Below are 16434 nucleotides of genomic sequence, written 5' to 3'. Positions count from 1 at the left end.
CCACAAACTTATTGCATCACTGCAAGTGGGCAAGCACAGACCAGATGCTGAAAGACACGTGCACACTGCGGGAAAAAAATCATCAATAATTCTTTGCAGCTCATTAGTCTGAAGACAAAAATATTGGCTAGCTAATTCAGAAATAAAGTAAAATCCTACACAGAAGAGAACAAAAGTAAAAACTCTGTTTAAAACAGCAACCTGTAAGTTGAAAACGTCTAGGCAAGCTCTGACTCACATTTGAGCCGTAGTATTTATTAATCCAAACATATCTGAGCTCACTTTTTAAAAATGTTTCACAAGTCTTTCAGTCAAATACTTGATTTATCTTTGTCCTCACTGTATGTCTGACCTAGTCTGCTTATCTGCTTTGAAGCTTTCTTAGGACTAATCAACTGTCTCACTTCTCTGTCTCAAGAGCCCTTGTTTTTGCCTTCCTTTCAGGACTGCCTGCATGACTAGGGAAAAAAAAAAAAAAAAAAAAAAAAAAAAAAAAAAAAAAAAAAAAGGAGGAAGAAGAAAAAAAAGAAAAAAAAAGCACAAAAGCCAGGAAGACAGATAAGATGTTGGAAAGCATAAGAACACTGAAAGTCATTAAATCTTTTAATCAACACATCACATGCGCACAGGGGAAATATAGTGGTAATTTTTCCAGAAGAGCAGAATAAATGGAAGTTATATATCCATATTAATGAAAATAATCATAATCAGGATTTACTTCTATAACATTTAGTCCTGAGCTAGCTACTAAAGAACTAAGCTCTTGTACACCATGTGCAATCTAACTACTTGTCACAGGGTTAATATCATATATCAGATGTAGATAAAAATGTGACTGGGCTAATTTAATTCACTGGACAACCCATTTATTGAAAACTGAAGAGCACATTAGAATACCAGACAGGTCTATGAGTCATGTCTAAGACTCTCCTTTTATGGATCAAGATCATCAACTTCTATACTGAAACACTCCCTAGAAAATTAGGAGTTTAACAGCCACGTTGATAAGCATTCTTCCTGGTGGATGAGAAAAAACAGACTTCATCTAAGTTATTATGTGGTTTTCCAGAGACCTTTCAGAGTCTCTGGTGGCTTAGTAAAATGAAGCAATGCACACTTTTTGTGAAGAAGTGCTCAATATAAAAGTTAGTAGTCTCAGCCTATAAAAAGGAATTAATGCTCCTGAGAAAGCATTCCTAAGACTTTTTATTTTTTTCCACAAAGAAGAGAGAAAGTTCTTGTTACATAAAATCTCAGCTTTTCCACATAAAATCTCAGTTTTTCAAGCAAGTGAAAAACTGGTTTCCAATAAATTTTTTAATTGTTTCACTCTAGCTGAGACACAAGAATGACTTATATGCCAGTATTGCCACTGAATACACTACAGAAAGCATTGTCCACTACTTGTTCCTACATATGAAGTAGAAAATTAGAATCTTGCACACCTTTTCACTTTCTTAAAGGTATTGAGAATTTTATCTTCAAGGTGAGTATGACATGTGGTTCATAATTAAAAAGTAGAGTTTAATGACTCACCACAGATGGTTCCAGCATGCATTGTATTACATATTTTAAGAAGATATTTAATTTGGCTCAAAACTAGGTCAGTAGTTTTCACAATCGCCTCAGAGATATGAAAGCACAACTCCATCTAAGATAAATAAAACTGAGATAAAAGCAATGGGACACTTTTCTGTGCCCTGTAGAGACTTCTGAAAAAGGAAACCACACTAGAAGTAATTAGATATTATTGCCCTTCATTTTGTTTTTCCTCCAACTCATGTTCATTTTTTCAAAAATCCTTAAATATAAATGCACAAAATCTGGAATTGGTGATTCAGCTCATATGTAGTAATTTTGTACTTGAGAGCAACAAATTATTTCCCTTTGCAACCGAGCTTGCCTTAGAGTGCTCATGACAGAGTGTGGGCGTTCAACACAAGCAGAATCATTGACATGCATTCAGCTGTTTAAGCTCCGAGTTCTGGTACATAACCAAAAGAAAGTAATTGTTTGTCTTACTGTTTGTGCCGCAGCAGCCACCTCTTTGACAGAGCCCATATTGGATGGCTGTGACACAAGCTTGGATAGGTGAGCCTCTGTTCCTGGTCAGATGCGTATGTGTGTAGGATTACAGTAAAGACACATAACAGCCAGAAGAACTTTCAATCACTCCAAGACCTGAAGAGGAATGCTTATGGGGATTTTATTTCATGTTCTTTCCTTCTTTGTGTCCTATTATTTATGCAAACAACTTTGGCAAATATAACTGCACAGTATTATCTTGCAAATATTACAGGGAATAACTACAGTTCTACTACATTACAAACTCTGAAAATAATTTTTCCCTGATCAAGGGTGTTACTAGAAAAATAGACCTTTAAAAATAAATAAATAAACGAAATGCTAAACTCAATCCAAATGTTGAATATTTATCAATTTGCAAGAAATAATAGTCTCCGAACTGCATAAAGCCCTTAATCCTGCAACACGTCTGCCAGTAGTTCCACTGACTAGTTGTGGAATTATTTGCAAACCTACAATAGGATAGGAATGTAAGAATTCTTCTGGATGAGGATGAAAGTATTCCTCACCTCAGGAGATGAGACCCCAAGCTCATGCCAACTGTGCTACTACCTTGAAGTTCTAAATTCCCTCAGAACATTACAAGAAATGTGAGGAAAACCAGAATCAGCTCAAGTCTGAAGCAAACTTTTGTTTGATTTTACTCTATCAATCTCAGGTGTAAAGAAAACCAAAAAACACTCAGAAAGTGCCATTCTATGAGTCAGAAACAGTCCCACTGGAAGGGAAGGGAGAGAAAATGCTTCAATCTTTGCTCCCCTGTATGTGATAATGACTAACAGGAGGCTCCAACTTTGCTGTGGCTCACTGTCTACTGAAACTTAAAACAAATTAAGAGCAAGCAAGCTAAAGAGGGAGAAATACACAAGATCATTTTAATCCAAAGACAATCACAGTTCTCATTCACCATCTCAAGACTTCTAATCAGACACAGACTTTTCAGTTCAGAGATTGTGTCTTCCCCAGCTCATGTTTCCTCAAGCAGAATACACAGTATCTCTTCCCAAAGGTGTAAGCAGTTCAGGAGACAAGAACAGGTCACAAAACTGATGTGCATCATCACGGTGGCTTTGAAACGGCAAGAAGTTATGTATGAAATTGGACTTATCTCTAGCCCATATAGTTCCAAGTTGCAGTGAATGCCAGGTGAGAAACAGTTGAGATAGGTGATGAGGCAGCCAGGGACAGAGAATTGTGGTGAGAGAGGGCAATCTTGCAAAAGTGGGAAAAACATTCCATTCTAAGCTTTGCTGTGATGTGTTATATTATATATATATATAATTTCCACATTTGTGTATGTATGCATGTATACATGTGTGTATACACACAGACAGATATTCAGCTTTTCAGAAATAAGCTGTGTCTGAAGATGCCCATCCGGAAACATTTGAAAGGAAGCTTTTTTGCATGCTCAGTAGGTACCAAGGATGGTGCACTTACTGAAGAACTTTGGTCCTGGATTCCACTCACTTTCAAGCCACCTTTCATCCTGTTTGACACCAATTAGAGCCTGGAATTAGAAACTGCTTTGGAGTGATAGAAAGAGAAGGCACAAATCATCGAGAAGAAATCATTCAGCACATACTGGGACCAGAACAAGTTTGTGTCTTTTTAATGTGTGCAATTTATACCGATTGTTAAAAAAAAAAAAAAAACAAAAAAAAAAAACAAAAAACCCTACTTTGCTAAAGGACAAGTATCTTCCTAAAATATATTGTCTACTATATCATTTCACACTTACCCTAGCCTAGAAATGCTTTTGAAGCAGAGCTGCCATTTAATGTACAGTTTGCTTTTTCTCCTACAGATGAATTCCTGAATCACTTTTACAATGATGCTGCACTAAGTGTGAAAACCTAATATGCCTCCTTTTGGCAGGCAGAGGATAGTACTGGTCCAGAACAACATATTTGAAATACTGGCAACCAGTACAGCGGAATAGCTCACATTTGCAGTAATGACTTTAGTTTTCTCTCCCTACACGTTCCTACTAATAACATCATGATTTGGCACTTTATATGTGCACTGCTCCTATTTTTTTCTGATATTTTAAAATTGATTTTCATCTAGAATTTTCTCCTAGCCACAGGGAAATTTATATATATATATATATATATGTTGCAGAATCCCTGATTAAAGAAATTAGCTGCAGGTTGTGCTGCTACTGTAGAATTATTATTACATTTTCCTAGTCATTAGAAATATTCAGTATCATCAAGTACCACAAGAGGATGAGGAAACATCCCCAAGCTTAATACTTTTTCCTTTCTGCTTGTCCTTGAACAGGAACTCAGACCAGTGGTTTTTCAGTGAAGCTTTAAGAGACTGGAAAATACACTTTAAGAGACAGAAAAGAGCTTTAAGAGACAGAAAAATACACTGAAATCTGTGTTTGACATGCACTGCTACTCAAAGTTGGTGACTGATAACACCCCTTAAAATTGCAGACTATTACAAAGAATCTGAAATCCAACTTACCTATTCGTTCAATTTGTTCACACAGGAAGATGTAGATTTAATTGTACAAATCTGTTGAGTAGCATTCTTTCCACCTTCACAGAAAATCATGCCAATGGCACTTTCTCCATTGCTTGAGATTAGAAACTGGAGAGAAATCAGAAGAATGTTATTTAATCCAATGTGTATTCTCCCACGTGATTTGCAAAACAAAGGGAGTAAAATTTAATTCAGTAAATCTTCAGCAGATAGAAAAATCCTTGTCTAAGAAACATTTGAATTAACGCCACTGGTTAACTATATCATCCCATGTCATTAAAGACCTTAGCCTCTAAATGGAAAAAAAAATAGGAGTGTCTGTTTTCCGTCTCTATGAACACAACTTCTGCAACACATATGAACTACCCCAAAAGAAAAACAGGGAAGATTTAGATTGGATGTTAGGGGGAAGTTCTTTACTAGGAGAGTGGTGAGGTCCTGGAACAGGCTGCCCAGGGATGTTGTGGATGCCCCATCCTTGGAGGTATTCAAAGCCAGGCTGGATAAGGCCCTGGGCAACCTGATCTAGTAAGCATGGAAGTTTGGTGGCCCTGCCAGGCAGGGGGGTTGGAGCTTCATGATCCTTGAGGTGCCTTCCAGCTCGGGTCATTCTGTGATTTTTTTAACCTTCATTATGGTGATTTGGCAATATCTTCGTATGTATAAATACAGAATGCATGATAGAGTAGTTGAAACTAGATGATTTCTAGTATTTAGTTGTCAAAGAAAAGGCTAGAAATTACAGAAAACCAGTAATCACTGTGGTTTTAACAGAGTCAGGGGAAACTTCACTGGAAAAATTACATACTTGTATAGTTACAGCCATAAAAATGCATGCTGTCGACATAAAAAATCTCTTCTCAAAAACTGTAATATATTTTGGCATAGGACTTGGTTGACATTTCTAACATAGAATCATAGAATCACTCAAGTTGGAAAAGACCCCAAAAACCACTAAGTCCAACCTCAGCATAGCCATACTACTCTAACAAACAATCCTCTGCTAAATCATGTCCCTGAGCACCACATTCAAATGGTTTTTAAACATATCCAGGGATGGTTACTCAACCTCCCTGGGGAGCCTATTCCAGTGCTTAACAACCCTTTCTGTAAATAAGTTTTCCTGATATCCAACCTAAACTTGCCCTGGCACAACTTGAGGCTATTTCCCCTTGTCCAATCACCTGTCACCAATGAAAAGACATCAGCCCCACTTCCTCTGTAAGCACTTTCATATCTTGGAAGAGAGCAATAAGGTCTCACTTCAGCCTCCTTTTCCCAAGACTAAACAGCCCCAGTCCCTTCGGTCTCTCCTCAAAGGACATATTCTCCAAGCCCTTCACAAGCTTTGTTGCCCTTCTTTGAACCTGCTCCAGCACCTCAATGTCCCTTCTGTACTGAGGTGCCCAAAATTGAACACAATACTCAAGGTGAGGCCTCACCAATGCCAAGTACAGGGGCAGGATGACTTCCCTAGTCCTGCTCACCACACTATTCCTGATACAAGCCAGGATGCCTTTCCATCAGGCAGCTTTCCAACCACTCCTACCTAAGCCTGTAGGGTTGCCTAGGGTAATTGTGACCAAAATGAAGGACCCAACACTTGGCGCTGTTGAAACTTATACAGTTTGCCTTGGCCCATCAACCTAGTCTATCCAGGTCCCTCTTGTAGTGCCTTTCTCCAGTCAAGCAGACCAACACTACCTCCCAACTTGGTGTCAGTGGCAAGCTTACTGGAGGTGCACTCAATCCCCTCATTAAGATCATTAACAGAGATCTTAAATAGAAGTGGCCCCAGTATCAATGCCTGGGAGACACCACTTGTGACCGGCCACCACCTGGATTTAACTCCATTGACCATGAATCTTTGGGCCCAAAGGAAAAAAAAAAAAAAAAAAAAAAAAAAGGACAATAACAAAACAAGAACAAAACAAGAAAGTTTTGATTGTGACTGTTGCTTTTTCTTGTCTTTTTCGATTATAAATGAGCATATCATTACTAATCATGCCAGTCTTTAACAAGAAAATATTTATTAGGCAATATGGAATTTCAGTCTGACACACAGAGACATTTGGGAAAAAAAGGAGAGGAGGTAAAACTGTATTCTTCAAGGAATGAGACATCTTTTTACAGGCTATGCTTTTTTCAGAATGTCACACAGTGTCAAATTCCTGCCTTGAAACAAGCAGAAGCAGTGTTAAAAGACAGGGATGGCCATACGTCTCTGGCTGGACAAGCTGATAGGAAGCTTCCTGATAAATTCTTACTCAGTGCTATTAGAAGTTTTTGTGTTTGTTTGTTTTGGTTTATTGTTGTTTGGTTTGGGGGAGTTTTTGCTGGTTTTGTTTGTTTGTTTATTTGGTGTTGTTTGTTTTTGTTGTTGTTGTTTGGGGTTTTTTGTTTGTTTGTTTGTTTGTTGTTTTGTTTTGAGACTGTCTTCTGAAGGAAGAAGAAAAGATAAAAACTGAACTTACAAGTTCCAGTTAGAGATTCTCAGTATCTATAAGCATTTGATAACCTGCTTACAGAAAGCGGGAGCTGGGTAGGTCTAGAGAGCAGCCACAAGCTGGGCAACACTACCTAATCCTCCCTGCTGTCATAAATATTAGCCAAAAAGTGATTTTTGGATAAACTAGTGGTTAACAAAATAAAACAGGTATATCAAGACAGCCATGAAAAATGACTTTACTAGTGTTTTTTGTGGGAATTGATGAATCATGTGTGTTGCATAACTTCACCTAAGTTTAAGCCTCTGCATAGCACAGAGGAAGTTTCCTACTGTAAGGAAGATTGTGACTTGTTTCCTTGGAGGATTAATTCTTTGACATAATAGTCCACAAGAAAACAAACATTAGCAAAGTACAGAATCTTAAAGCACACATGCAATGGTAAGCTGCTTTTTTTTTTTTCTCCACACTAACAACTTTAGTTTATTTGCCTGAACATTTAAATATTTTGAAAAAGACGTTCCTTCCCACGCCTTCATAGAGACAGCAATAACAAAACCACATGTGCAAACATGGGGAAACTGCATTAAGTCTTTAGAGAGCAGCTAAAAACATTTACATCTTCCCAAATGCAACACAATTGAGCATCTATCCACTAGTACAGTTTTTTCCAGTCTTCTCCAAGAGAAATACTCAAAACAGAAGCAAATGAGATACAATATATTGCTAATTCCCCCTATACCTCTCCTTTGATACCCTGCTGAGTATCTGATAGGTGCAGTATTTCCAATTGTAGAGTCTCAAGCCCACATTGTCAGCCAGTAGTGTAGAAGTTCCTTGTGCTTTATTTTTCTCCTAAAGGGAAACACAGGGGATCCCACAGGTTTTAAGTCCCATGGAATCATATGAATTGGAAGGAACCATCAGAGGTCCTCTAGTCCAGTTCCCCTGCAATCTACTTGCAGAAGCCAGCATGGCTTTACCAAGGGCAGATTTTGCCTGAGCAGTCTGATGGCCTTGTACGATGGAGAGACGGACAGGGAAAGGGCAATAGCTGTCATCTACCTAGACTTCTACTAAGCCTTTGTCATGGTCCCTCACCACATCCTTCTCTCTAAACTGTAGAGACATGGATTTGAAAGATGGACTGTTTGATAGAATAAGGACTGGTTGGCTGGTCACAGCCACAGGAGTGTGTTCAACAGTTCTATGTCTGGGTCACCAGTCACAAAGTGGTGTCCCTCAAGGCTCAGTCTTGGGACCAGTGCTCTTCAACATCTTTATCAGTGACATAAACAATGAAATTGAGTGCACCCTCAGCAAGTTTGCAGATGACACCCGACTGAGCAGTGCAGTCAATACATTGGAGGGAAGGGAAGTCATCCAGAAGGACCTGAGCAGTCTGGGGAAGTAGGGCTGTGTGAACCTTATGAGGTTCAAAAAGTTCAAGTGCAAAGTGTTGCACTTGGAACAGGGCAGTCCCAGGTATTTATAAAGACCAGGGGAAGAGCTCCTCAAGTGCAGCCCTGCAGAGAAGGACTCAGGGATCCTGTTAGAAGAGAAGCTGGACATGAGCCAGCAGTGTGTGCTTGCAGCCTGGAAGGCCAAGTATATACTGGGCTGCATTTAGAAAGGGGTGGCCAGCAGGGAGTGGGAGGTGATTGTCCCTGTCTACTTAGCTCTTGTGTGGCCTCATCTGCACTACTGCATCCAGGCCTGGGACCCCAGCACAAGAAAGATGCAGCGCTCTTGGAACAGCTTCAGAGGAGGGCCACTAAGATGATCAGAAGGTTGGAAAATCTCTCCTGTGAAGAAATGTTGAGGGAACTGGGCTTGTTTAGCTTGGAAAAGAGAAGGTTCTGGGGATACTTATTTGTGACCTTTCAGTACTTGAAGGGAGTGTATGAAAAGGAGGTGGAATGACTGTTTACATGGGTAGATAGTGATAGGAAAAGGAGGAATGGTTTTAAACAGAGAAGATTAAGGATATATATTAGGTGATAGTGATGGATTGGAACAGGCTGCCCAGAGAGGTTATAGATGCCCCATCCCTGAAGGCATTCAAGGCAAGGCTGGATGTGACATTGGGCAGCCTGGTCTGGTGGTTGGCAACCCTGCTCAGAGCAGGGGGTTGAGATTTCTTTAAGGTAGCTCTCTGGGTTGTCCTTTCTACCCTTCTAAAAAATGAGTGTGATATTGATATATTTCCAGTCACCTGTTGCCTGACCACCATGACTTTTCAAATACCATTGAGAGCAGCTTGGTGACTACATCTGCCAGTGCCATCAGGACACTGGGATGCATCTCAACAGAATCCATAGAGCTATGGATGTTCATGTTTCTCAGGTGATTGGCTGCAAACCTGATCTTCACTCACAGAGGGAGGGCTATTACTCCTCCAGTTCCCACCTTCTAACCCATCCACTCAAGTCCTGTGTGAAGAGATGTTGCCAGTAAAGGCTGAGGCAAAAATGTTACTGAGTACCTTCGCCTTTTTCTTGTCCAGACTGCCTGTATTGCTCACTAGGGTGTTAGGCCTTCTCGGGTTTTTCTTATTTTTTATTTTTTTCCTGGTTGATATACATGTAAAAGCCATTCTTGTTCTTCTTTGCATCCTTTTCCAATTTCAATTCCTGTTGGGCCTTGACCTCCCTGACCCCATCCCTACCAGCATTCCTACACTCCTTGCAGAGTACCTGTCCCTGTTTTCAGTGCCTGTGCATTTTCTTCTTGCTCTCCAGTTTGACCAGCAGGACCCAACTCAGACATGCCAGTCTCTTGCATTTCTTTCCTGACTTCCTACTCTTGGGCATGGAGAGCTCTAGTGTCTTGAGGAAAGAGATCTGCCAGATCTGCCTCACTCGCTTGTCCCTGAGGGCAGTTTCTCACAGGGTTTTTTGACTAACTACCTGAGTAGCTGCCTTTCCTAAGATTTAGCATCCTGACTTTACTTTTTGTCTGTCTGATATACCTAAGGAGTGTGAATTCCAATACTGTGTGGTCACTGCAGCCCAGGCAGCCTCCAATCCTGATGTCATCAATCAGTTTACTTGCACTGGTAAGCAATAGGTCCAGTATTGCATTCCCCCTGGTGGGACTGTCTTTTACTTGACTTACTTGACTCAAGAAGTTATCCTCGCGGCATTCCAGGAGCTTCCTAGATTGATTACAACTCACTGTGCTACTTTTCCAGCAGATGCCAGAGAGGTTGAAGTCCTCCAACAGGATGAGTGCCTCCAAGTCATGACATCTTCTGTAGATGAAGGAAGAAATATTCATTAACAGTCTCTGTTTGGTCAAGTGGCTTGTAGAAGACTACAAGGCTCCCTTTGCTGCCCTGGTCCCTTATTCTCAGCCATAGGCTTTCAGCCTGCATATGGCCATTCTTCAAGGAAAATTCCATACATTCTTCCTTCCTTGTTTTAGAGGGCAACATCTACTCCCTTCCTTCCTCACTTGCTCCTTCTGAGCATCTTTCAACCATCAACAGCCACACTCTAGTCATGGAAAATATCCACCAGATTTCAGTGATGGCAATTATACCATAGTTATAGGATGGGATGCTAGTGTGATGGAACACCCAACTGCAGTGGAGAGAAGGTGCTAGTTCTGAGTCATTCTTGCACTCCCCAGAACCACAGCATACAACACTCCCTCCTGTTCTGCATTCAGACAATTCAGGATGGTGAAATGGTAGTCTGTGAGGGATCAGAAGAGGTCATCTTCACTCTCTGGCTTGGAGGGATCACAAAAGGTCATCTTGTCTCTCTGCTTGCCCAGGGCAGGATGCTGATGATGCTGATGACATGTTCTTGTCCAACAAGTTCCTGAAAACCTCAGCCACATCCCCAGGCATGTTGTCCCACAACATCTCTACCTCACTGCACGTGTCTCTTTTGCCAGTTAAGACCATTACTTCTTGTGCTATCTCCAGTAAACTTAGAAAACAGATTTTCTGTTTCCTTTTCCTCTTGCTTTTTGAATGAATGTTTACCTCACAACATCAGTAACCTCTGAAAAACATAAAGATTCTTCATATTCCCTAATATTTTTCCCTGTGACCATTGCTTTGATTTCCAAACATTTATAGACTCTGCTTGTAAAAAATATAAATCAGAATCTTACTGGGGATTTTATTTCTGGTTTTATTTCAGTGGATGTGTCTTCATACAGCCTCTTTTGCAGCTGAAAGTTGATGTGGGTATCTCCAGAACCCTTTCAAGCTTCTCTTGCAGAACATGGCAGCATCTCCAACAGAAAACAAATTTCAAGGGCAGAACTCGCACAGCTTTCATAGGAAACAGTATTTCCCATTACATCACACCTGCAACAGTTGCAAGCTACTCAGATACAGGCACCTTAAAACAGCTCCTCCTCTCCTGTCAAAGTAATCCCTTGAAATGAGGCTGAAGCAGCATAGAAACAAAGCTGGGCACTTGCACTTTAATCTTCACAGGCAGTAACCACAAACCTTTGCATAGAGAGCAGCAAAACCAGCAGCTTCACAAGCACAACTGAAATTATAAAGGCCAATTGAGGAGTCTCTGAGAAAATACTGAGTATTCTAGACAGGGATAGCAAAGGAACTTAAAAAACAAAAACAAAACAAAACAAAACAGTTCCATGAGTGGCACTATTCAAAAGACTATCTGGCATGAGGGAACTAAAAGAAGTTAAAACAAAAGCCCTAGGGTCACAGTGTTTAATTTCTTAATTCTTCAGACAAAATACATTTATGACAATATTTTCCTAAAGTAAATGCATTATTCAGAGCTTATTAAAAATCAATAGTCATTAGGCAGACTTTACTGCTATGCTGCCTCCTGTGTACAAATCAAATCCCTTAGTCGCATTCAGAGAGAATAATTAGACACTTCAGTGCCTCGTTACAACTTTCTCCTGTGCCTTGCATTTCCCAGAGTGCAATATTCTCATTTCCATCCACATCTATCAGTCATTCAAATCTCCAGAGCACGGTATTGTTTCCCCTGCAACAATTCCAGTCTTCACAAGGGAATCTTGGTTGAAAGCCAGACTAAAAAAAAAAAAAAAATTACATTCATCGAAAACCAGAGTTTTTGTCACTTTAAGGTAAAAGAAGGAAAGAACTGAGTCACAGTAAAATATGAAATTACCTCCTAGAAACAGAACCTTCCAAGGAACTGAGAGTTCAAGTGTTTTTTCTTGCAGAGATATCACATGGGAAAAAAAGGGTGATTATACTGTGGCCATCTCAATAGTCTTAATGTAAAATGCACTGTGTACTAAACAGAACTCTGTAGTTTCACTTTCTCTAGCAGAAGTAAACAGTTCTCTCTCCATCATCTGCCTGCTGTGATTCAGCCACATAAACAGGACAGTAAAAAGTACAGTGCAGTTTCATTTTGGTTTATTATGTATTTAACAAACATTGGCCAGTCTGCTTATAAGCTTTCACAGACGTACATCAAAGCCAAATTATTTTAGAAGAAAATAAATAGATTGAATCAACTTTATATTTCATCAGTAAACCCAAATTATGGTAGCCATAGAATGACAACAAGCTGAAGATTATGTGGATGAACTAAGGCTTAATTTGCTCACCACATGTCTGGTAGCAAATTACTAATAATACTTATAGTCTCCATCTGTATATTGACTGCACAGATACCATTACATCCAGATTGTTTTTTCCTTTCTCTTTATATATGCTGCCAACAGTGTAAATTGAATAAATTACCAGCTATGAATTCTTTGAGTGGCCACAACATACAGCCCCTCCCATAAAAACATTCATTCCTTTTTTTTTTTTTTTTTTCAGTTTTGGAAAATCCTAAACATACATAAAACAGAAATAAATACTATTCTGCATCTTGCCTTCTTTATCTAAAAGCCTATACTGGTGTCAACATTATCATGTTCAAAATAACAAGGTGAAGTACAGTGCAACATTTGTTCTAAGCATTTAGAAAAATACCGTTGTTGTTATAATTCTGGCCTATTATCCTTTCATCAGGAAGACACATTCCTGATTAATATCTCAACCTGGTTAACTCCAAGGGTGGTTTTATTCTGTTAAAGGCTCTGCTAACCCTGTAAGCATTGTGCTAACAGCATTTACTGATTCACTTCTCCCTTGTTATTCACCGCAACCTTTGCCCCAACACCTTTACAAGCTCCAGTTTCAAAGGCAAGCAAAGTTTAAAATTTTATTCTCAGTGAAGATAAACATGTATTGTGGAAGTAATCAAAGCTTTTCTTCTTTCCAGATAAGAGCATAAATACAGATAGACTTGAAGATGTAACTCCACCTGCAGCAATATTCCAAGAAAACGCTATTGCCTAAAGAAAAACAAAAAAGCAAGTTTTAGTAAGTGTGCTGAGTCAGGAAAGAAGACACTGATCCACCTCTAGGTCCTATACCCTTGAACTGGGAACCAGGAATAATTACCTAGAGGATGCCTCTCTTGTAGTGCACAGGGGGGACCTGCTTTCTTGATACTATCAAGATACTATCTTGATACTTTCTTTTCTATGTGTAGTGACTGCTCCTACACCTTTCATCTAAAGCAAAAAGTTCTGAAATTAAAATGTCTTTGAAGCCAGAAGAGAATAACTATTATTCTCTTCATTATATATATATATATATATATATATAACATTAACAGAAATAACATACTCAAGACACATTGCCATTGCATTTGTTTTATTCAGTAGGTTTTCCACACAGAACTATATTGCCTCAAAAAAAATGTTTCTTTTGTTTTCCTTTTTTAATTTACAGTTGTTTTCCAGCTTTCCCTGCCTGGCCCTCAAGTAGTAATTGTGGCAATTAAAAACTAGCTGAAGGCAGAAAGTAACATAATACATCCAATTTCTCTTCCAAGAAATAAACACACAAAAAGATGAGAGAAAAGAGGAGGGAAGAAGCAGACAGAAATACTGAAAAATGTAAAGACAGAACACGGCAAGCTTCTGATGAGCACATACAGCTTTTTCTCCTGGAAGCTAAAGACCACCCAGTCACAAAACCATACACTCTGATATCAAAAATCCAAGACCTCTTTTTTTATTTTTTCCCTCCAACTAGGATGTGCTTAAAGAAGTGTCCAGGCATTTCTTAAAACCATCAGGTAACAGCAACAGACAAGAAGAGCAGCAGCCCTAGACTATTTAAGACTATTGAGTAGGAGCTTCTTTTTCAATTTAACTTAAAAATTGTACAAGGTCACAACATGTAACTGGCAATAGATTAATGAGATTAAGAAAGAATAGGTTTTCAACCAAACTATTGAATGTGTGTTACTCCACATCCACTTAGACAATAGTGTTTTGCAATAGTGCTCAGCAAGATTCTTTAACCCACGGTAGTTCAAATAGTCCTATAGAAGGGCGCACACATATTATCTAGCATTTCCTTGCTGGTGTCTTGATGACACTATATACTTATGCTTGTTTGCAGGATAAAACTTCCTTTATTCTTGAAATGTAAACAGGTGCAAATGGGGACCAAAATTAAGCAGCAGGAGACATCAACAGCCCACAAAGGATACAGAACCAAATCAGTAACAAGTAGAGGAGTCCATCCTCTCCATGCAAACACCAACCATATGCAAGACTGGAATAATCAGGAATAGGAAAGCAATGCAGTATGAGCATGGAAAGAGCTTTCCTTTCACAGAGTGTTGCCTACAAGCCAGTGATATACTGGTGGTTTTCCCACTTAGCAGAGTGGAACACTTAAGCACAGGATAGCAGAATGGCATAAGGCCACAGTGGCAACCCACAATACAGGTGGCATGGCTGTGTGTTCTATGCCACAACACAGAAAAAGTGACAAGGACTTTGTGCAGAAAATGACACTAGAGAATCATTTTCTGTGAGCTGTTCCAGCAAATGCTGCTGAAGATCTGCCCTTCATTTGTTGTGTTTTGTAGTGGGACATTCTCTTCCAGTTCTGTTGAGAAGGAGTGGGAGGAGTGGGCAGGTTACTCAGCACCTCTATGGACATTTCTGACCTGAAATTGGCCACCTGCAAAGCACAATATTGTCATCTGTTAGAGGAGATGGCTTCACCCATGGGCTGACCTTGTGTATCTCACCTTTAAACTTCAAGTCTAAAAGTACACCAAGGCTTCAGTTCTGTGCCTGTTCTCTCCATTAGCATTCCATCTGGGAAAAAAAAAAAAAAAAAAAGAGAGAGAAAAGTCAAGTGTAGTGTGTAGTTTATCTATGGTCATACCAAAGTACTGAGGAGTTTTCACACTGCCTTGAGAGCAGAAACCAGAACGAAAGGGCAGCAAGTTGGCACTGCTGATACCATTTCACACTTCGTGTCTGCCAAGATGATGAAGGGCATAGAGAACCTTACCTCTGAGGAGGAATAGATGGAGTTGGGGCTGTTCAGCCTGGAGAAGAAGAAGCTCAGAGGGATCTCACCAATGTCTACAAATACCCAAAGAAATATCTTAGGACAAAGCCAGGCCCTACTAAAGGTATCTAGGACAAGAGGAAATGGACACAAGCCAGAACATGAGAGACTTGCCTTGAATGTCAGGAAGCACTTCTGCAGTTTGGAGATTCCCCTTCCAAAAATTGCCTGGGCAAATTTCTCTGTGTGCCCTTGCTTCAGAAGGGCTTGGACTAGACAGCATGCAGAAGTTATCTCCAAATTACTCTGTGACTCAAGACCTCTCCCTGTGCTGTACTGACATTTGATGATACTGCCAAGTCCAGTCAGAAGCTACATGTACAAATCAGACACCAAAGTATGACCAAGTATAAATGTAGTCCCTTTTTCACAGTGTCAAAGGCTATCATAACACTTAAAGTCTGTCAGGCCACAGTATTATTGTCTTCCCAGAGAGCAATGACGCATGACTGAGGGAGTTCTTAGCAGAACTTCCATGTGACATGAGGGTAACTACTGTTGTAATTTAATCAGGGAAGTGGCTGAGCACCACAAAATTTTTCACTGCCTTCCCAGTGGAATGGGGGGGAGAACTGAAAAAAAATCTAACTTATAGGTTGAGACAAAACTATTAGCTAAGATAGAGAAAAGGAAAAGGATAATAATTACATCATATTTTATATATATATATATATATAATATATATACACATTTATAAATCATATACATATATATATGTGTATATATTAAAAAAATGATATAATAAATATAAATTAATATAGTGCAAGGTGCTGCACTTGGGTCAGGACAATCCCAAGCACAGATACAGGTTGGGCAGAAAGTGGCTTGAGAGCAGCCCAGGGAAGATGAATTTGGGCATGTGAGTTGATGGAAGACTCAACATGAGCCAGCAGTGTGCAATTGGAGCCCAGAAGGCCAACAAGATCCTGGGTTACTTCAAGAGAACCACGATCAGCAGGTCAAGGGAAGTGATTCTGCTCCTCTACTAGGTTCTTA

This window comes from Coturnix japonica, chromosome Z (genome assembly GCF_054131305.1).
Source record: "Coturnix japonica strain WE chromosome Z, WE-NBRP24, whole genome shotgun sequence".
In the NCBI taxonomy this organism is placed as follows: domain Eukaryota; kingdom Metazoa; phylum Chordata; class Aves; order Galliformes; family Phasianidae; genus Coturnix; species Coturnix japonica.
Note: the sequence above shows the minus strand (reverse complement) of the source record.